Below are 23,349 nucleotides of genomic sequence, written 5' to 3'. Positions count from 1 at the left end.
TTATACCTGCCTGTTAACAAATTCCCAGCAGAAAATCTCCCTCGGAGCCCGCCACCCCACAGGCTTCACGTAGACCTTGCCTGCTCAAATATATCAGCACCATTTTATGGGAGTGGATTTGGATTGTAATGCCATGGCAAGCAAAAAGAGAGCTTCGAAAGGGATTTTGATGACAGAGGTTTAATGTGGAAGTCCAGCCAAAAGAAGCAAGAAGGGCTTCCATCCATTGAGATGGCGCAGGGCATGCCTCTCTGATGAGATGAATAAATCCCAGGAAGGACATGGGGGGTTGGTTTGGAGGTGGAAAAAGGGTGAATTATTTGTTTAGGGGTTTTTTTATGTGTGCACTTCTTGTGGGCATCCCTGGATTTAGTGAGGCTTTCAGAAGAACAGGAATGAGGACTAGGTAACGGCTCAGCAGTCTGCAGCTCAAAGGGCACTCTGTTCCAGCTCCATGCAATGGAAGGAGGCAGGGAGATATTTAGGAGGGGAAGGACAGAGGCAGAGCAAGGCTGATGAACTAAAGTTGAAGATGTTTAGTTGCGAAAGGATGAGAATTTTGCAGGGCCTTGAAGAAGAGGACAACACTTGTAAATATGGTGGCGTGGACAACCGTGGAGACCAATGTAGCTATGCAAAGTGGCCTGGGCTCCAATTCAAAAATGGGAAGTAATTTTAGTAACCACCTCCTGCATGGGCCCTAGATCAATTAGGTGGTTTTTAAGGTGTTAAGAGAGGAAAAATTGTGTCTTTGATATGTATTGGAGGAAAAAACATCAGTTGTTAGACATAGCTTTTGGGGTGCAGGGCAAGAGAGAGGAATATGCCTGTAAATCAGGAACAGTAGTCCCGTGCCCTGCATAACCACCATACCCCACCTCTGGGTAAGGGAGAGTAGAGATACCATACGTCAACCCCCAAAGAGCTCACTCAGGCTCTTCAGAAAACGTATTCAAAGCAGCATGTACTGCTACATTAGGAACTACAGTATACTGGACAACACAGCAATACATTTTACTTATTTAAAAAGTTTCTCTATGCAATGAAGTGTCCTGGAGAGCATTTTTGAAGCCTAGAACATCTGTGCAGAAAGCAAGATGATACTTAAGGTCCAAGGACCTTTCTGCCATACAGCTTCAGAAATCTAGTGATGATGCTGTGGGCCAAATTGTACTATCTTTGTACAAGGAAAACTCCCCTGGACTTCAGTGGGAGCTTGTCCTGCTTAAAGATTACAAAGAGTGAGCTCTAAATGTTGTGGTGAAACCTTTTTTCCAGACCATCAGAGAAGATGCAGAGTAAAAGCAACATCCGATAAAATGCAACTTTTGCAAATCAACAACTTGTTTTTCCTTTCTTCATTAAGGCGAACACACGCAAGAAACCAATTCACCTCATTCACTGAAGAAGGATGTAGAAAACATGGGGAAAGGTAAAAAAAAAAATAGCTTTGATCGTATAAACCTGCTCTTTGTTTTAATAGAATATAAGGATAATAGGGGGCATTTTTGTTCTGCACCATATTTTAAGCTTGACAAGTAACATATGAATAATATATGGACCTTTGGGTGGATATAATTGAGATTAATGCATATATATCAATCAATACATGACACTGTAATATAATACTTTAAAATAATATATTACATTGATTTATATTCATGGATTTCTGCATAAAATCTATTCTAGGTCTATGCAACACTTTTTTTTTTTAACTGCTAAAATATTTTGTCTTATAGTAATGAATTGCCCCATATAATAGTTCTCTCAAGAATTATTTATACAGTTTAGCAGAACTGCTCTTCTTTTCTCTTTATTAGAAGAACTCCAGAAGGTTTTGTTTGAGCAAATAGACTTACGGAGGAGATTAGAACAGGAATTCCAGGTGTTGAAAGGAAACGCTTCTTTCCCAGTATTCAGTAAGACATGTTTCTGTATTTTCATTGTTGCTTGCAAAATGTCACTGTCTTTTATTGTGAGCTTATAACATGATGGGTGAATCACGTTTATGAGTGTTTGTGATCCTGGAGCGCTGGGCTTGGCCATTCTGAAGAAATCACTGAGATTTCTACCATTTGCTTTCAGGGCCTGCAGAGGCAGGACATTGAGGTGTACACTTGACTCTGGATTTTATATAGTATTACTATTATATAGTATTTAAAAAGACAGTCTCAAACACCGTTTGCAACTCTCTCCCTACCTGTTGAAAACACAGGGCATCCACGGTTAGGATGTGAGCACTGGGCTCCAGCCTGTCCCACCAGTGTATTGTGATCCAAAAGTCAGCATAAGCAACCACACATCATTGTAGGTGGATTTATGCCATAGATACTCAGGCTGAGAAGGTTTTGGGAGATGTGATTAAGGGTTCCTTCTTTGCCCAGCTTTGGTGTCAGTCCTTTGGAAACCTTTGCAGCCAGTTTGACTTGGAACAACCTGAAGGTCACTCTAAATGATACTGGCAGGGGCCGGTCTACTATACGTATAGGAGCGCTATGGTCATGTCTGCACTTTCCCTGGGGAGGTGGACTCTGTTCTTTGACTGTTGATGATACCTTGGGCCAGGAAGAAATGATGGAATATGCCATGTCAATGAAAGATGGTGAGGAACTCGATGAGACTGTTAGCATGTGGAATGGCCTCCTGCAGGGCGTGGTGACACACTCACTGCCTTTCAAACCAGCGTTGGAAAACACTTGCAAGGAGCAACCTGGCCAGGGATGATGCCAGAGATACAATGTGGCCGGTGGATTTGTCATGCATGTGATTCAATAAAGCTAGAAGGACCAAGCTGCTGCTGACAGTGCTGCACAATGCAGTGCTCAACACCGCAGCGCTGCTCCTCCCACGTGCAGCCTATTGTGTGGCAGAGACATTATGGTCGGGCGGCTCTCTGAGCAGGCAGCCGGCCGTGGCCATGTGCGTCTCTGAGGAATGACAGGTCCGGGATGCAGTGTGGCCTCTACAGGAAAAAAAAAACAGAATGACTCATACCCTTACCTGCTCCTTCATGATGTCAGGAGGTGGCCTTCAAGCTGGGTTGGGATTTTGCTGTTTTTAAAAGGCTGTTTCTGTTTGGGGTTTTTTTTTTAATTTGATACCAGGTCATCTGTAGTCTCCTTTTGCCCTTGGTCTGTATAGAGAGAGAATCATTGGGCTTTTGACTGCACAACAGGCTGGAAGCTAAAACCAGAAACCTTTCCCCATCCAGTTGTCAGACTGTTTAAAACACGTCGGCCTTCTGTTACCTCTTACCTGATGGAAAGCACTGACAGCCCCTTGGGCAAACTGCTTTTTGGTGCCCACGATTCAGACCTTCAAACTTCAGCAGTTCGGTGTCATTCCAGCAAGGGCAAGACTTGTTTTACGTGCTACTCCCGAGGTTAAATAAAGGAGAAAAAAATGTTGTGGCACTTTGTACCTTAATTGAAGTGAGGGGGAAGAAGCCCAAACAGTATATTCATGCTCATAAAGATCAATTGTAGCTTTCCCCCTTAAAGACAGGAAGAATTTGAGAAAGCTAAGAAAAGCCAAGGCAGATCTTCAAGTACAATTCCATCTATAGGCCAACTACAAATACATTTGGACATCATAAATGAAGGGGAAAATAAAAGCCCAAGGTTATGTGGAATATTTATGAGAGAAGAGTAACCCAATATTCAGTATAAATTCAGTGACTGCTTGGGTTTAGGAGCCAGGTCATCATAAAATAAATGTTGGGAGCTACACAAATGATATGCACGGTATCATAAAAAGGGCATCTTGGAGTCTTGCCATTTGGGTCACTCATTTATCGTTTTGTTCTAAAGTAAAATTAATGCCCCATCATTGCCATGTAAATAAACACTGCAATTAAACCACATGAAATCCAATTCAAATGAAAGAAAAGAATGCGTGCTGCTGACCAAGGAAGTGGCAAACACATACATCAGCTTGAAAAATAGGTGGTTTTAATGTACCACAAAGTAGTGGTCAATTTTACTCTAGGTTAAAATAGAAAAACAACTAGTGTGCGATAAACAACAAATGCAGCTGACCGTAAAACCCATTTGCAGATTTAGATTTACCAAAAAACTATACCATATATAGCCAGGATGAGAAACCGAGCGTTTATAAACCAAACAGGTGGAACACAGGCTAAATGTCGTCCCTCTTCCGCCAAGAGAAAAAAGCACTGCTATCCGCAGAAGGAGCTGCTTCTTTAAGTCAGCGTCCAGAAACCTGCAAGTCTGGGCTTCACTCCTTGTTGAGATCTTGTAATGGAGTTGTCCCATTAAGGGCCAGAAAGATAAATATCCCAGGATCTTCTTAAAAAGAAGTTAAAATGGCTTGGAGTCGAAGGTACCAAAAATGAGTTATACAAGGAAAATAGATTGAATTCGTCTATTAAACTGGATGGATGACATTGAGGCAGCCTGAAAGAAAGAGGCTGGAGGTAGAAAACCGTCCTGACTCATGGCGTGACCTGGAGAAATTCAACCAAAGATAGAACGGGTCTTGGAAGCTGACCTCCCCAGGCCTGGCCAGGGTGGAGGCACTGTTGGAGTAGTTCTGGGCTGTCTTGCCCTTCTCCTTGCAGTGTTGGTGCTGCCTCTTCTGTCCATCACCTGTGAATAAGTAGGAGCCCTTGTTTCCAACCGGATTGCTCAGCACCTCCACAATCAGAGGGATTAAAAACAGAGGAAAGGATTCACCTCCCTCCTTAGCAGTAAACCAACACTTGTCCCTGCAATGCAAACCTGCCTCTAGGAAATGCTGCTAGCAAACCTGCTAGAGTTAGCTCCCAGAGCTTAGTCTGTCAGGCCCTCAGGGCAAGACCCGTGTCCTGCATGTCTACACAGCACTGAGCACATTGTGAACACTAAATGAGTAGCCTAGCTGCTGCTACATGCAGCAGTCCCACAATGTCCTGTGTTTCTCCCTTTTTTAAAACGTCTTTTGGATCACATACTCAGCTGCTATAAATGAAAAATGTTTAACAAGAACTGTCCGTATTTGCAAGCTCTTTTAACGGCGCGATGATGATTGCTTCTTTGGGGCCATACCGCCTGATGTTTTGGCTCAGGATGGTGAATAACAACAACAGCAACAATAATGATGATGATGAAGATGATTATAATAGTCCTGAGTCTCTATTCCTTGCACTGTTTTATTATCTGTGTATTGCTGTAGCACCCATGGCCTCCAGACATAATGTCAGCCTGTGTGAGGAACCTATCCACAGGAAATGCATGTCCACTCGATAATAGTATTTTGCTCCCTCTTTGTAAGCATATCAGAAACAAGAGAGACATCTTTGCAGGAATTGCAAAAGTGTCTCATGTTTGTTTGCTGCTCTTTCTTGCTGGAACAGATTAGAATTTTGCAAATGCCAACTTAAAATCGGAGAAATTAGAGTTGAAGCACAACTATGTGGTCATCTCATCCATTTTCTGTGGTAGTGCGGGATTGTTTTTTACAGTGTATCCCCCAGGCCTTTGGTCTCATCTGGTTCAATTCCCAGTGACTTGGTGTAATGGAGTTCTAGTTACTTCCCTAGGAGAGACTGCTCCACATTGCAACAAACTTCACTCTCGGGGCATTTTTTCTGATGTTCAGATCAAATTCTCCTAAGTTTAATTTTAAATGTCATATTATCACTCATCTATATACTTCCTCAAGTCATTTTGTAGTTCCTCTGCCCCCTTGCTGTTCCTCCTCATCAGATGTTCATAGACTGTCATCTGTCCATGCATTTTAGACACTGACATGATCTTCATTGTTGTAGTATCTGAGCAAACACCCTGTGAGACAGAACAGTCCAAGAGAGGTGGTCAGATAAGACACAAAAAGACTAAGAGCCTGGTCTGAAGGTGTATTTGAGACAGAGTTTAAGGACACCTATACACATGCAGTGAGGCTGCTCCAATGTGCTGTAATTACAACACGTCAGAGCAGATTCAGTTAATCGAGTCTGCTGGAGCACGGTAATTACCACACTCTGAAAAATTCCCCACGTTGAAAAATGATGGCGGGGGCACTTTAACTAAAGCTCGTTTGACAAGTTTTAGTTAAAGTGCTTCCGCTGCCATTTTTCAGTGCAGGGATGCTGATACATGTGACGCTGTGGGCACTTTAATTAGAGCAGTTGTTAGAGCCACTTTAATTAAAGCTCCCCCCACACCTCCCAGAGCATATGTATAAACAACCCAAGTGCCCAAGTCCAAGTGGGCGATCCACAAAGTCCCTAACTATTGCTTATGTACTTGACAGGCCACAGGCACTTAAGTTTTGATGAAAACGTACTTAGACACCTAACTCTCAGCATGATGAGAAGAGCTGCCGTCTTGGCTGAGACTAAAACTTAGGTGCTCAAGCCCTGCTTAAGGTCATCTGGGATTTACTGGGTCGGCAGCACTCCACCAAAATCCCCTGAGAAGTCTGAGTAGGCAGGTTTGCCGGGCACACGGCCAGCACGTGCTGACAGCATTGAGTGCAGTGCTCACAATCGCTTTCATTGGAAACTAGTGGTGATGTAACTTTTTCACATTATAGCCTAGTGACTAGAGCCAAGATGGCAGTATTTCTGTAAGGCACCTACGTGTGTTTTCAGTTCAGTCAGTGGGCATACACTGGTATAAATAAGAGCCAATTTTTTGCTCCTATAGGGCGCGTCTACATGTTCATTAACACGCTTTAGTTAAGGCACATTAAATCTAGTACCTCCATTGTGAGGGACTAGGAAAATGTGCGTTAGTCTGTCTTAATGTGCATTAACTAAAGAGCATAGTTTTTAAGTGACACAATGCGCATTAGCCTATTTTTGTGCACATTAGCTACAAAGCACAGGTTTTTAGTGACGCTTTAATGCATATTACAATAGGCTAATGCGCATTAAAGCACACATGTAGACGTGCCCATAGAGATTTTGTTCTTCTCACTCTGGTCCAATGAAGTTTTGCCTGAACAACAACTACAGTCTCTGGCCCACTGAGAGAACCACACAGGATGTCTGATAAATGTTTGACTTCCAAATGTAGCTGCCTAAATTTGAAAACCCAATCGTGTATAAAATACCTGCACCTGATCTATCCTAAACTTTTTTTTCTGTGGTCCACAGTGTTCAATCCCAGACAGGCAGCTTTCAGCAAGAGGACCCTCGGTGGGAGAGAGTGTTGCGAATAAATTATTACAGTGTTCCTCAAACTCTTTAGTGGCACTTTTACTACTAACTTCGGTTGTGCAGGTTGATATCTTAATTAATGCACCTGTATTTTTCCCTTCAATCCGCACAGATAATTTTCAAGATCAGATGAAACGGGAGCTGGCGTACAGAGAAGAAATGGTACAACAGTTACAAATTGTAAGTTGTTCTCCTCCACTAAAACCAGTAAAGAACTATCCTTTTATTCTACTTCTCTCCATTGATAAATTTTTCCACTTTTGTTTCTGAAGCTGTGCAGGTGTACAATTACTGAGCCTGTACATAGCAAGATTTGAGAGTGCAGTTTTCTCAGCTGGTTTAAAGTCTAATTACCAGGAGATTTACTTGCATACAGTAATCAGATGTGTCTTCACGTTTCTATTAAATGGAAGTACTTTCCATGTGTTGACTCCACGAAGAGATGTACACCTCCGATGAGAGGCAGGCAAGCTTGCCTGTCCAGTGACCATTAAAGAGTTAAATATCTTCCGCAGTTTGCTAAAGATGCATCCCCCAGCATTAGTGCCTAACGGATGAAATTCACACCTTTACCAAAAGGTCACTGCATAGCCCAGATCTAATAGGTGTTTACACCCTTTAGTGGCTCTCTGCATAGTCGTTCTGAAAAAAAGTTGATTTACACAACAAAAAGGTTCAGATTTACAAAGCACAGCAAATATTTGTACCTACAGACGCTACATTTCTCATGTGTACATGTAACATGAAAAAGGACTTTGCATGCGTGCGCGCGCACACATGCACACACACACACAGGTGATTGTACATACAGCGGGTTCTACTTCCTCATGCTCTTGAGGCCATGCGGCTTCTTCCATTTAATAGATTTCATAGATCTTTAGGGTTGGAAAGTACCTCAGTAGATCATGGAGTGCAACGCCCTGCCTTGGGCAGGAAAGAGCACCGGGGTCAGATGACCTCAGCCAGGTGTCAACATCTAATGTTAGACAGGAGCAACGGTCTCAAGTTGCAGGAAGGGAAGTTTAGGTTAGATATGAGGAAAAACTTTCTCACCAGGGTGGTACTAAAGCATTGGAACAGGTTACCCGGAGAGGTGGTGCAATCTCCATCCTTGGAGGTTCTGAAGACCCAGTTGGACAAAGCCTTGGCTGGGATGATCTAGTTGGGGCTGGTCCTGCCTTGAGCAGGGGGTTGGACTAGATGTGACCACCTGTGGTCCTTTCCAACCCTCATTTCCTATGATTCTATGAAGAATGCATGTCCAGTGTCGTGAGTGGTTTAGTAGCAGAAGGATCATGTCTCCAGCCAGGCAAATGCTTAGATAAGGGCTTTTAACTGTCAGCATCTAATTAGCCTCATCCACTTCACCAGGCTTTCTTCTGTGAGTAAAATCTAAGAGTGTGGGTAAGAGTTTTGCAGGACTGGAGCCCATACAGCCTGAATGCTATGACATATTGTGTTCACTGCACGGATATGGTTTCACCCTCTCCTAACCAGAGAATGAATGGATTTCCTCTCTAATGCATCAGGCTGCAGATCTGAGCTAATATTTTAAACCAAATCTCCCAGATCTCCATTCTAGGGATAGTTTCTCTTATTTACTGGGAACAGGAAAAGATCGCAGGGTTCAGGGAGTTGCTTTTTTATAGAAAAAGAGGGCTGGAAGACAACTCAGGAGTCAAGTGTTTGCATAAACTGCTCTTAATATTTTACAGCCTTGCTAGGTAATCTGTTCCAGTACTTAACCATCCTCAGCATTAGAAAGCTCTTTCTACTATCCTGTCTAAATTTCTCTTGTTGCAATTTAAAACGGCTACTTTTCGTCTTGTCACCTATGGTCATAGTGAACAGACTATCACCATCCTCTTTATAACCACCCTTATGAACAAGAATAAAAATACATTGTCTTCACTTTGGCAGACAGGGTTCTTTGGGTAAATCCGATATCTTTTATGAGACCAACTGAAATAGTTGGAAAAATTCTTTACAAGCTTCCAGGTATGAACACCCTTCTTCAGGCAGAGACAGCATCTCCTTGTTTTCACTTTGGGATGCATGTTAGAAAAATACTAGGAAAAGTTCACAGGGTCCTCATTAAGATCAAAAGATCAGGGCAGTGGTTTTCAAACTGTGCTCTGTGGGGTTGTGGGATATGTCACTGGGGTTCTGCCAAGAGACGGGTGATGGCAGAGCGGGTTGGGAGTCGCATTGTGGGGCTCCACTTCAGTCTCTTGGAAAAGGGTACGGGGTCCGTGGTACAAAAGCGTTCTGTGACTTTAGGAAGTGTGAAAACCACTGGATCAGGGTAATCAAATCATTAAACAATATTATACAAATGTTTTTACAATGACCAGCTTCAACCTTTGTTTCAAAGAACTGCAGCAGCAGCAGCTGTGTCAGCTCTCTCTTTTCTGTGACCCCCTTACATTTTATTATTTTTAATGGAAGTTTTGTCATAACCTCAAGAAGATAAGGTATCTCGGGCCCAAGCTGGCTTAATCTGAGTAGTTCTACTGGCATCAGTGAGGCTTCACAAATACAACTAAGGACAGAAAAATAGTACCTCTTAAAGTATTAGCCACACATATTACAGCCAAGTGCTACTGAACATATTTAAATTCAGTGCAAAGAACTTCTTAAATGTTTTGGTTGAAATTTAAACACAAAGTCAGAACTTGGGATGTTACTGTTCCCATAGCAACTCCAGTGTTTTACATAGAACGGTTATGTTTGCTATTATGCTTCCTTGGCCGAATATATTTATAACATGATAATTCCTTATCTTCAGTGCAGTTATACTAAGGATGACTATGGCCCATTGGCTTTATATATATATATAAAAAATATGTATGTATTTTATGTGTATATATATATATATACACACATAAAATAATTGTGAACATAACCCCAATTATATATATATATTGGGGTTATGTTCACAATTCTTTTTTGAATATTCTTTTTTCATCTAATTATAGCATCTCATAGGGTAGTTACTGAGTTTCCCTTTTTATGTTAATATATGAAGAGGAGATTATAAAAGAAAAATATATATTGCATATTAGAACAAACACAAGTCAAATCCTGATTTCTTTTGCACTAATAACTAACTGGAGTCGTTTGCTAACTTTATTCAGGGGATAGTCCAAATTTATACTGGTGTGATTGATTGCAGAATTTGTTTGCTATATTACAGTTAATATATGAGTAACATATAATATGAGTGTATATATATGCTCTATATAGGGTATGGCATATTAATAGAAAACTTGTTGAGCACAAGTATGTTACTCATATTAAATGTAATATCCTATATATATAGGATCTGTAATCTAAATACATCCTATGCACATGGCTATTTCAATCCTATATATATAGGATCTGTAATCTAAATACATCCTATGCACGTGCTTATTTAAGCGGGCAGAATTGTGGATAACATATCTCTGCATCACAACCGCCTGTAATATAGCATGCACGCACTGTAGGCTGGTCAGACGTTTAGAACCTGACTCAGTCTAAATCCAGATTTCTCAGAAACATTAATTGCTGACTAAGCAATTGTGCAAATTTTAGCAAACCATTGCAAAGTACAAATGCAAAAGCAAAAAAAGCATCTGGCAGACAAAAATCTGTAAAGTTTGAGAAAATTTACCTAAAGTATAGTTTTTTAAAAACTTGTTAGCATATGAAAATTGGACTTGCCTTCTTTACAGATATTTCTCTCAGCGTTATACTATAAACAGTGATTGTTAATATAGGAATAATATTTTTAACTATTGACTCAAAGGCAGCTAAGGTTGAGCACACTTTTTTATTGCAGTTCTTGAATGACATTGTGAAACTGCAATGCAGAACACATGACAAATTGCTAAGCCAGCATCCACATTTGAAGTAGGGAGTTTGCTGGGGAGTGACAGGTGTCCTGAAGCCCAGCCATGGATCAGTCTAGAAGTGCCCTCTGCTGTTTCGCCATGGTTACTGCAGCCAGGACAGAACAGGTTGAAAGTTCTTCATTTAAGGCTTTAGTTAAAATAACGTTGAGTCAATGCGTTTTATGTCAATGCCACCGCAGACTCGTGAAGATTAGTTTATGATTTCCTGCCTGGCAGGGGCAGAGCTTCTAATCATGAAAGAACCTATAGGACAAATCTTGACCCGGTTGTACCTCTTGTAATGGGTATTGACTTTCATAGGCATAACTGACTGCAGAACGCAATTCTGGCGGGGGGTAGATCCTGCGTGGGCTGCAGCCGGCCTTGTTAAAAAGAGCTGATCAGTCGCAGGCTCCTTTAAGTCTGCAGCAGCTAATTGGAAATGTTCCAATACATTTGCTTCTCCTGTGGAGGTGAAATGGGGAGAATACGGGTTTGAGAGCATTCCTCTCCCCTTGGAAAACTCCAAAGTTTCAGTAGTTTTGTCTGGAAGTGGAATCTTATTTCAATCCCATCTGCTTTGGCTTCAGTCATTTGATTATCAAACTATACAGCTGTGGGCTCCAAGAACTGGGGACATTCAGACATGGGACAGGGATGGGCAACCTGAGAGCAGTGGTCTGGCTGAGACCTAAGGCTGGTTCTCTTTTTCTTTTGCATTATTAACAATACTAATGGTAGCACAGGCAAATTCTACACTTGGAGACACTGTGCAGTCCTATCGCATTAAAATCCTGTCTCCTGTGGAGTTATGCAAGTGTGAACAAGGGCACTTGGTCCTTTAATTTGGCCTCACCATTGAGATGTGTCAGCAGCACTGAGGCACGAGCTCAAATAGATTCCAACTCGCACCTTTGCAATAACACTGCCTTGTGCGGCTGAACCTGGGCTCCGAATTTGGACTCTGAATACACAGAAAGCTGATTGTGTTGAATAAGCAAGTGATATTTTCCTCCAATCCATTTACCTTTTGACTGAGAGAAATTAAGCTTGTACCTGTCAGGGTCCCTGGATGTACTTTAGGTTAATGAGATGGAACCTGGTAAATTCCAATTTAAAAATGAACTGATGTCATTCTGGAATTATTGTTTGGAAAAAAGCCTAGAAAAAGTGTGTGTGTGTGTGTGTGTGTGTGTGTGTGTGTGTGTGTGTGTAATATTAATTACACCTGTTGAGTGTGTATGTATATTAAATAGGTAAAGCCAACAAGTTCTCTTTCATTTTGTGGTAGGGCAATTTCCACTCATTCATTTAACTAAAATGGATGCCCCATATATCAAAGGTCAGATTTCCGAAGGGCCTCAAACCTGTCTCTGCTTGTGTCTGTGTCCAGAATTTCTTTTACATGTGATTTTTGTGCACTGTTATTGAAGCATACAATTGAGATAGCTTATAGCCAGTTGGCCTGGTTCTCAGTGCTTTGCACCTTGCGCAGCCAGTTACATTGATCTGGCCCATGCTATTACCTGGGCAGAACAGAAGAGTGTTTATACACTTTGCATAGGTACGAATAACAGCCCTAAGTAGAAAGAACTGGAGAATTGATTTGTTTGGGCGCAAATCCTTCTGCAGTTGAAAATAGAGGTATATTCTTACAATTGTTTGTATGTCCCATTGTGTCCAGAAATACCAGATGCACAAATAGAGGCTGTGCCTTGAGAGTTTAAACCATAGAAATACCGTGCGATATATATGTTAAATAATGTGCCTTTTTCCATGTTGACTTGTGGTGTGGTTTGGATTGGCTGTGGTGGCTAACAAGTATTCTGACTAAGCTATGCATCTACTCATCTAACTCTACAGTACTTGGCTAAATAGATTTAGACATCACTATTTAAATTAGAGGCATTGGGGAAATGGGTTTTCCTCCATTTAGTAGATCCTTTAAATCAGTGGAGACCACTACATGAGTTACAGGCAGAATTGGGGCACAAAGATGAAAGTCTCTGTCTGTGCATAGAAACTCCTTGGGATTCACTGGAAAAGCGCTGTGCTGACATCCAAACCCTGCCATCTTCTTCCGCTGCTGCTGCTGCTGCTGCTGGTATTATCCATGCATACTCTTTTGACCTGGGTGGTGAGGAACACCATGGATCTCCACACCCATTTGATGATCCTTCGTGCTCCTCCTCCTACCTTTTTTGTGTAACCCTTCTGCTGAGCACCTGTCAGCAGCAACAAGGGCTGGGTTCAGTTTTGGGGTACTAAATATATTTTACCTTGGCTCAAGCCGCCACCCAGGCTATCTGGGAAACACTAAATGAATCACTAGGATATCCACTAAAACCAACAACCCTTCCCTCGCAAGCAGTGTAAATGCAAAATCCAAGTTTATTATAAAGAAAAAGCAAAAGTAAGCCCTAGCTATAATTTCATAACACTACAAACTACAAAACAAAGTCTATAGGTGGCACCTTCTTGGGAAGGCTTTACCCATACCCAGGCAATCTGGGATTTGGGGCTCCCCAGCAGGTAGCTCTGGGGGCCTGCACCCCTATACCTGCCCTTCAGCAATGGGATAGAGAGTGGGTCCCACACTGGAGAGTCCTTTGAGCTTCTCCATGGGTTCACCATGCTGCAGGGAGCTGCTAGAGAGTGTAGATCCTTTAACTTTGCAAGGGCCCCTCCTTGCTCCCTGCAAAGCTGTAGCACTGATCGCCACTGCCACATGGTGGCTTTAAGGGGTTAACTGCAGCTCTTGTTAGCATATCGCACCCCCAAAGTTTCTAGTCCTAATCCCAGCTCTGCTGGGGCAGGAAAGCCAGCCAAACAGCAAAGGAGCCTGAACTGCAACCAGCATCAACCACGCTGCTTGGTCAGGACATAGAGCTATAAACGCAACAACATGTGCCAGGCCCAGACATGCAGTGAACATACAGCGGGGCTCAGCAATACAGCTGTGCTGAGACACCACAGCTGTAAAGCAATAAAAGGGGGATTCACACCTGCCCTGCACCAGGGCCTGAACGTACAACAAAAGAGTGCCAGACCTATTTGGCTGCAGCCTGGAGATTTAGTCTCAGCTGCACTGCTATACTGAGACCTGACAGCTATGAAACAACAAAAGAGGGGCCAGGCCTATCTTGGCTTGGACCTGAACTGCAACTAGCACACAACCACACTGCTTGGTTGGGGCATAAACTGCAAAAGGGACAAAAGATGGCCCAGACCTATTTCGCTGCCCTGGACTAGGCAGCTGTACCACCATGCTGAGACACTACAATCCCCAACATGGGGGCCAGTGACTGCCAAGACCCTGTTTCCTGGGCAGTCTGCACTAGGACTCATGGTACCACCCCACTCAAGGCCTATGAGGCCAAAACTGCCAGCAAGACACACAGCTGGGGTTCAAAGACAGCTATGATGAACCCAAAAGAAGTTGCAACAGCAACTAGAACGTGCCATGCTCTCAGCCCTGGCCCAGAGCATGCCAGCAAAATTGCCAGGCTCCAGACTTCGTTAGTTTGCTGCAGGGATTGATTCCCCCCTTTCCCCCTGCAACAGCATCATCCCACTCAAAAACCAGAAAAAAGCAAAAGAGGAAAGAAGAGGGAGAGAACAGGACTTTGCCTTCACATAGCTTTAGTCTTCTTCTCCAGTGAAGAGGGGGGACCCCCCCCTCCCCCGCCATGGGAAGCAGACTTTCTGGCTCCCAATTCAGCTTTCAGGCTTCAGCATCCCCAAGAGGGAAAAAGAGAGCCAGCCCAGGTGGCCTGAACCTCAAATAAACTTTCCTGACATCACCACAGGGTCCAAATCAGCATCAGCATCCTTTGAACACTGCTAATGCAGACAAGTAATTTAAAGGTGGCCAGCACTCCTGGTGAAGTGGCCAGAGTCACCAGACTGGTTCCATGGGTCCCTTGGAGGGACTTTTAAGACAATGGTCTGGACACAATGCGGGGAGAGGAGGTGGTTCTCTTTCAGTCCTAGAGGAGGCAAAATAGACAGCACAAACAAGATACACAGGAACATCAAACCAGAACACACTACCACACACAACCCCAGGTGTGCGGGGTGTTACATTTGTCATCATTACAAATGCATAAAAGGGAGCCCTCTTGTCAGCACAGAATATGATACACTACTCGTTCTACTGCTGCACTGAAGTCTTGAACTACTTTTCCAAAGGGGAGGTAGAAGGTTTTATACTGCCCTGTGTAGTTTAACTTCCATTAGGAACAAAATAGGACTGTCTTCTCTGGCCTTATAGCTACGTTTGTTGAAGGAAAAATAGATACCTCCAAATGTGGAGGAGAAGCTTGTGCTGTCAACTATATTAGAGGGATAGCCTAAGAGAAGCTAATTTGTGACAATATGAGCCTCATTGTGTTGCCTAGGTCAGTATGACCTTGGGAGATTGACTGCCTAATTACCAGCCATCCAGGCTGCTGGTACCTGCCAACGCTTTTGTGCGTGTGTCTGCCTCTGTCTTCCAGATTCCTGCAGGGTTTGGGGAGAAAGGAGCCCTTCCTTTTAGGGCTGGTGTTTGCCCAGTGTTTGGGAAGCATCTGCTGAAGCCCTTGGCTTACCAAAGTGTATGCAATACATCTCAGATGTAGTCTAGAAAGGGGCAAGTCTACCCTGCCATCTGCCTGGGTAACTCCTGGTAAGTTTTATTGGCAAAGAATATGAGTTACTCAAATGGGTAATTCAGGGAAATACATGCTTATAGCCCAGGGCTAGCAGAGGGGGGAGTTTACCACCCTAAGCAAATAGCCTGTGCCATACCCTGAAGATCACTAGATTCACGGTCTAGATGGAAGGGACAGATTTTGTGCTGGGGAGCTCTTGATGGTGCTGAAGGATTGAGTAGCAGGGCGCCCCATCAGTTGTCTGCTGCTGTGAAGGGAGATGGGGGCAGCAGTAGTCATTTAAGCAGCTGGATCCTAGACCATTTCAAGCTTTGAGAGTCACAAATGTTTTAGGGCCCTCCGCTGTACACCTGCATTCCCCTCCCATCCCTTCTGTGGGTTCACCCTGTAGCCAGCAGATTTTACAGTTTAATTCATTTTTTGCATTTAGTCAGTGCAGCTTCTGCCTGCCTCATAATGTCGGGTCACTCTTGGTCAGACCGACCACCCTTAGTGAGAGACTCTGGGTTAATCCCTGAACTGTAGAAGATCCATTGTTTAGTCCCATTGTGGGACTTTCCTTCTAATCCCACATGTGATTGCAGGTACTGTCCATGCTACGAGTAAGCGCTGTGAGTAGGGACAGACCATACACATCCTCAGTAATTTACACTGATTTTTTTTTTTACACTGATGCAAATTATACTGGGAATAGGAATGGGCGGATATACAGCTCTCCTGGGGTAGCTGCCTACAGCAGGTGATTCGTCCTACACCTTGCTACCACAAAACAGGAAATAGCCTAGTTGTCTTAGCAAATGGCTACCCTGGGCTGGAAGCAGGCCAGTGACATCTAAGCCATTTTAAGCTACGCCTGTGGAGCTTGACGTCTAATTTTTTGTAGAATATTTCTGCACCAGACTGGGCTGAGTTACTTCAGTGTAGGGGTTTTCATCATTTATTGACTACTTTGTTTTCACTGTTGGAAACATGTTGTCTGTCTACGCCTGGAGATACAGTGACTTACACAAGCTCAGTGAGACTATTTAATATACAGCGCAACGCACCAGAACAGGGCTTTAAAATGCTATGGCTTAAAGAGAATACAGAGGGATGGATTTTCAAAAATAATTGCATAATTGAAGCCTACACAATATTTGTTGAGAGGACAAACTCAGGGCACTTTGCGCCTGAAAGTTTGTGTAACATCTCACCCAACTACAAGCAAGTGATGTCCCTTGCTTGTCTTCCTGTGTCAGACACAGTTGTACATGCAAAGTGAGTTGTTTGAACTTTCTAATGCATTTTCCAATGTAGTTACCTGTTTATCCGTGCAACTTCATTCTTTAAGCTTGACTGATCTACCAGTGTGTGCAGTTTCAGCTGGGAACACAAACAAATACATTTTGAAATCACAGTGAGGGTGCTCTGAACATTTAAGTCAGGATTAAAACACACTAGATAGCTAGTAGTTTGGTTTCCTATGATGAAATGTTTGGGGGATTCGGTTTTATGGTATTCTAAAATTTCAACATTAGCACAGGACAGTCCTTTATATCATTCCTAAAAGCCTATTCTGTGTGTCATTCTCAATGACCATGTTCTCTCACGAATGCATCGTTTTCTGTGTTCCTCCATTTTTCATTAGTTATAGTTGCAACAGAGGGTCTCTCTCTCACATGGGTGGAAACTTGGGGTAACTTTTGACATCTTTGGTCATCTGCTGGTATAGACGTGTGCAGAATCAGATTATTCTATTTGTACAGGCAGAAATAATGTCCTGCTTTATTCTGCTGCAGCTTGTTTTTGCTACTGTATTGGTTCCTAGACTACCAGTAACAATAAAATCAAACCACGTAGTGCACATACTGCTATGTAAGATCTGGTAAGGTATCTTGACTTGCAACCTTCTCATTTTCTTTCCACTTTACCTTCTCCACCACTTGCCCATAATTTAAAAGCCTTCTTGCTTTAGTTCAAAGCATCTCACCCTAAAATAACGTAGCCATGTGAAATAAGCTCTCTTCCAAGGATCCCAGCCTATTAAAGTGACCCTGTTACCAAACTCTCAGCTTACTGTAATGGTTTTGGCTCTGTGTCATTACAGATTCCCTATGCAGCAAGCTTGATCAGGAAAGAAAAGCTCGGCACGCACCTCAGCAAAAGCTAAAAGGTGAGCTGATGAGTGTACTCTACAGATGGTTCAGCTGGCCTATTTCTGTTTATAGCATTGCAAGTATTAGGGCATTCCCTGTATTTCACAGCAGGGATGTTACTAGTACTGATCTAAAAGCTGTGCTTGTGGTTTATATGTTTGTGACTCTACCCTGATGGTACCTAAAAGTTGCTAGCAAGTTATGGATGTAACACAGGCCCAGATTGTGGGGTTTCCTTGGTAGGGAAGCACCCTATAGATGAGCTGCTGTGGTATCAGATGCACATTATACTAATTTCTCCAGCTGCCCAAAGGTGTTATTAAGCTTTGTTCTCTATGGGGGATACTAACACACATTTGGAGAAGAGTCGTTAGCTGAGCTAATGAAAGGGAGGAGAAGGAAATGGGTACACTATTAGGGTATTTGTCTTTAAAGGAATAGGCAGAGCAGGGAGCTGATTTCCATTAGCTAGTGACCCCCAGCTTCTCTGTACTAGTGAAGGAAAAAAGAGAGAGGGTGAGGAGTGTGGAGGAAGAAAGCACATAGAGCAGACTTAGAGCTGTTATGGCCCAGCCCTGGACTGGAGCAAAAATTATGAAAATAAAAATACTAATGACCACAAAAAATATTTAGAAGCAACAAGCATAGGCATAAACAGATACAAGCCAGACAAATTACTCACAGCCCCTGTACCACATCAGTGCACAGGCAGAGAGTTACAAAGTCAGTGAAATCATTGCATTTATTTTCCTCTGCACAGGTTTGTATACTAGCGTGTGTGAACCATAGACTCTTGATACCTCGGCAGATCCTGGACTGTCCGAACACCAACTTGGCATGCAATTCAAACAGGTTAATAAGTTTAATACCAAAAAATCCCTGAAAGAGAAGGGGCTTGGGACCTGCATCAGGGTAATTCAATCAATGAAGAGCTGATCTAAAATAAAATCGCTTGCCTGACCACGGCATTAGGCTCCTAATTCTTTCCTGCTTGGGACCAGGTTTTCAAAACCAGACATTCCCAAAAAAAGAAGCTGTTGGAACCACTCTGCCAACGGGTGGGATGCCTCATCCTTATGCACGGAGAGCACGAAGGATTGATGCATTTCTCATGCTGTTTTTGTTTTCAGTGACACACCATCCCTGCAGACAACAGGGATTTCTCTAAGTAGACCCTAGTGCTTTTGAAAGATTAGTGGTTACTTAAATGCTAAGCTAAATCAGCCAAGCAGAGAATCGCAACCATATTGCTGGAAGCAATTTCTGATTCTCAATGTGCCAAGCTAAACAGAGCTGCCTCCAGAGGAAACATGTGTTTGTGTGTATGTGTGCGAATGCGTGCGTGCGTGCATGCTCACACACATACACTGAGGGAGACAGAGGATCTTTGTATTTCTGAACAACTGCAGACTAATCAAGTAAGGCTTGACTTGTCTGAATGAACATGGTCCTTGAGTAGCCTTGCTATCCTATTCTACTGTGAATATCAAAGAGAAGCTCTCAAAGCAAATCTTAGACTTCCTATGGTAACGTATACTGAGACCTATACTGCAATCACCGTTCCTCAGCAAAACCTCTGCTGCCACATAGTTTGCCTGGTGATATGCTCCTTTTTGTCAGCTGCCTTGCTCATGGATCATAGCATCACAGGGAAGTAGGGCTGGAAGGGACCTCGCAAAGTCATCTGATCCAGCCCTGGTAACCTGTTTGAACTGTATGCCAAGTTGGTATTCAGACCATACAGAACCACAAAATCATTTAATCCATCTCAAGGCAGGAAAATCCCTGACTAAACCATCCCAACCAACTCTGTCTAACCTGTTCATGAAAATTTCCAAGGATGGAGATTTCACAACTTCTCTGTTCCAATACTTGGCCACCCTCGCAGTCAGAAAGTTCTTCCAGTTCTCCAACCTTAATTTCTTCTGCTGCAATTTGACGCCATTGTTCATAGTTTCATCCCTAGACCCAGGGAAAAGTCTATCTCTGTCCTCTTTATAATCTGTATTCTTTTTATACGTGGTGTTAACTGAGGTACAAAGTGGGCACGTCTACATGAGACATTACATCGCCATAGCGACAAGCTATGGCAAAGTAGCTCATCGCTATGGCAAAGCAGCATCATCAGGCACTAACCGTGACACAGCCCCTACTGCGCAGTAGCAACAAGCTCATTGCTACTGTGCAGTAGGGTCAAAAACAACCCGTGCGCCGCTGAGACTGTGCAGGCCTCTTGAAGGTTCAGATCAAGTGTTTGCTAAGGGGCACATATAGATGCGCAAAGGGCACATATGGATGCTCCCAGGAAGTCATAAACTGACTAGAATCATATAGGGACTCAGGCTACAAAGAGACATCACATTTATCCTGGGATAAACCTGTTTATCCTGGGACAAAGTGCAATGGGATAAAGTTCCTGGGATAAGAAGTAACAACAGTTTGTCCATGGACATTGCACAGCACATCTGGATGATTATCCTGGGATTGCATCATTGAATCAATGGCAGAAAAGCAGCAATGTATTCAGCCGCTCTTTAAACCCTGATTAGACGGGTGATGTGTGGACACTCCAATCCAGGGCTATTTCTGTGCTGGGACAAACAAGCATAACTTGTCCAGGGACAAATGCAACATCTGTCCCTAGCCTCAGTGGCAGAGCCAAGGACAGCCCCTGGCATCCTAGTTCAAATTTCCCGGTTTAACCACTAGATGACACCCTTGGTGAATAAGCGTTCTTTTACCTGTTACATGTGAATGTAAAGCTATGAAATCAAAGGGATAAATGCAGCACTGTTTTATAAATATTTGAGTAAAGAAATCACGCGCTGGAATTTATTAATGGTAACATTTGCTTCTTTTTTTGTAACTAGCAGAAGCACACGACCCTCTGCAGCAGTTCTCTTATAAGGTACAACCCACCACTCAGAAATCTGACTTGTTTAAAGACTGAGAAAACAGAAGGGCTTGGGAATTTAAAAAGCAAGCAAACAAAAAAAATCAGGTTTCTCTGAACCCAAGGACAAGTGACCTCAAAGCATCATGGACAACCATGTAAAATAGAATGTAGCAGCCATTTATTAGTAAAAAAACAAAAATCAAAAAATGCCTGTCCTGGATCTTTTTGGTGGTACCAAAGTTTAAGTCTTTGTGTTTTTAGAAGGACGACTGAACTGGGTAGAGTCTGAGAAAATGCTGCGAAAGGGACCGTGCTGATCCTTTCAACGCCTCAAACGCTGAAATCGTCTGCAAGTTCATCTTTTGCTTTTGAATAGTGATTGTTTCATGGAAAGAAGTGTGTGACTTGTCAGAAGGGCCAGAATCACATTTGGATGGATGGATGGATGGATGGATGGTTGGATGGATGGATAGATAGATGGAAGGAAAAAGCGTTAGCCATACACAGTGCTTTTTAAAAGCAGACTGGAAATTCCAACACCTCCCCACTTCCAGGCCCCTGTTCTCCTCTGGTTCTTTGCCTGCTGTATGAATTAAGATTGTACTCTTCTGGAAATATTTTACAATTTAATATTGAGTGTAATTAAGAATATAATCACTGTTATCAAAAAAAAGGTATTTAACTCTGTTGTAGTTTCTTTATCATTCATGTGGATAAAAAGTCTATAATAAAAAAACCCTAAAACTATGATGCCCTGGTTGTGCTTCTTTGGAATTTAATATTGTGTGCTCATTAAAGAGATCAGCAAATCCAATATATATGCCAGCACTATTTTTGTTTTCAAATATTTGAATACATTTTATTTTTAAGTAGAAGTGGCCAAGATTCTTATTAGAAGTGCAGAAATGGATAAATGAAGATGATTTGGGAGATGCAGGGATGGGATTTTCAAAAGCACTTGGCAGATTTGACCTGAAACAACATCTTTTAAGTAGACTTAGGCCAAATTGTGAGGGTTCATGAAAACTGCAGTCAATCTCGTGGTGTGTACAAATGCCCATAGTCTGTTCAAGAGTGTCCTGTATATAGGCCATATCATGATCACTTCAACCCAGATGAATTTGCAGGGGCCCACATTAGGTTCCAGGCACTGCTTGACCCTGTAGCATAGATTTCAGGAGTATGGAGTACCTCATCCAGTCCCTCTGCACTGTTGTGAGTTTTGCTTTTGATCCAGATTTTACCCAGCCAAAGCAAAGTGTGAAGACACTCTGGGAACAGATCACACTGGTATAAAATGTAGAAGACAATAGGTACTTGGGTGAAGGTACAAAAAACTATAGAAGCTGCAAACCCTGTTGTTTATTGGGACAGGTAGTTCCTGCAGACTGAGTCAAACTCAGAGATTGTTATCATTCATGTACTAGAACACCATTTAATCCACCATTTCTATTTAACTTCCTGTATTTCAGATCTTGATGAGCACTGCCTATATAAATCCAACAACATTATGAGAAGAGGACCCCTAACAATTTATAAACAGGGAGCTAAATTTCATGGGTGCTGAGTGCCCACAGCTCCTATTGATCCCTGATGGGAAACTGCTAAAGTTGTATTACACTTTAAAAAGAAACATGCAGCTTGTAAAATGAATGTAAGTCTCCCACTTTGCAAGTTATAATACAAAAGACTGCTGTCAGGTTGACTCCAGATCCCTTTTGCTTTGAGAACTAATGACATAGGAAAGCAAGTTAAGAGTTGCTAAAGTCTTTGCTGGATCAGGGCCTGCTTGGTGGTACAAGGACTGTGACCTGGAAATAATCAAACAACATCAATTAAAACAATAAGCTTTTGTTCCTGGGTCTTCAGTCCTCTTTTTCTCCAGGGCCCCAGAACATCTTAATCCATCTCTTCCCCCTAGGCAGGAGTGGGACAAAAAATGAAAGCCAGAGCCTGGTGGGGAGCAGAGGTTAGGTAGGAGCCCAGGGGCTGCAACTTATCCCCTCATGGGATGCATGTAGCCCACCAACCACCAGTTGGACAGTCCTGTTTTAAGGTATTATGGCACCAGCCAAAAAGGTCTGGAAGATTGGAGCAAAGATTTCAGTGCGACCCCTTGGTGCTCCCCTTCCCTTACAGCTTTTATTCCAGTTACTGACAGTGTGTTTGGATTCAGGACAACTGGATCCTCAAAATGAGAAATCTCACTGCAACCTGGAGCCTCAACTAAGTCTCTTGACCGAATCAGTGTGGAAACAGCACTAACCTCTCACTCTTACAGAAGACTTGAGTTGTCCACCAGGTTCCTATGATCCTAAAGAGACTTCCCAACAGCTGGGAACTGGCCCCAGCTTTAGGTAAATTGATGAGGGTTTGATTAAAGTTTAAACTGGAAACAAAATATGTCTATTTTGGCAATTGCAACATATGAATTTCATATCAGTACCAGTGGGAATCTGTGTGTACATCAGCTCTGGAAAGAGATGCAATAAAGAGTGATATGAATTTTTTGTGTGGGAGGGAAGGTACTTTTAACCAACTGGCCGCAACATCTCTTGTGAAGAATGATCTCTTCTGTAATGCTTACTGTGATGCATCTGACTCAGAGGCTAACCCACACTATATG

General features: G+C 42.7%; 1 long non-coding RNA gene across 1 annotated transcript; it reads left to right on the top strand.

Moving 5' to 3' along the window:
* The first annotated feature begins 1,365 nt into the window (after positions 1-1,365).
* On the top strand, positions 1,366-21,397 carry LOC109298274. Its single transcript, XR_002097575.1, has 5 exons — positions 1,366-1,432; positions 1,821-1,919; positions 7,275-7,342; positions 17,779-17,844; positions 20,701-21,397. It is a non-coding gene; the product is annotated as an uncharacterized LOC109298274 (long non-coding RNA).
* The last annotated feature ends 1,952 nt before the right edge of the window (positions 21,398-23,349 follow it).

Source organism: Gavialis gangeticus, unplaced genomic scaffold (assembly GCF_001723915.1).
Source record: "Gavialis gangeticus isolate Ggan-Ray unplaced genomic scaffold, GavGan_comp1, whole genome shotgun sequence".
Lineage (NCBI taxonomy): Eukaryota > Metazoa > Chordata > Crocodylia > Gavialidae > Gavialis > Gavialis gangeticus.
Note: the sequence above shows the minus strand (reverse complement) of the source record. Positions and strands in the feature narration are given on the sequence as shown.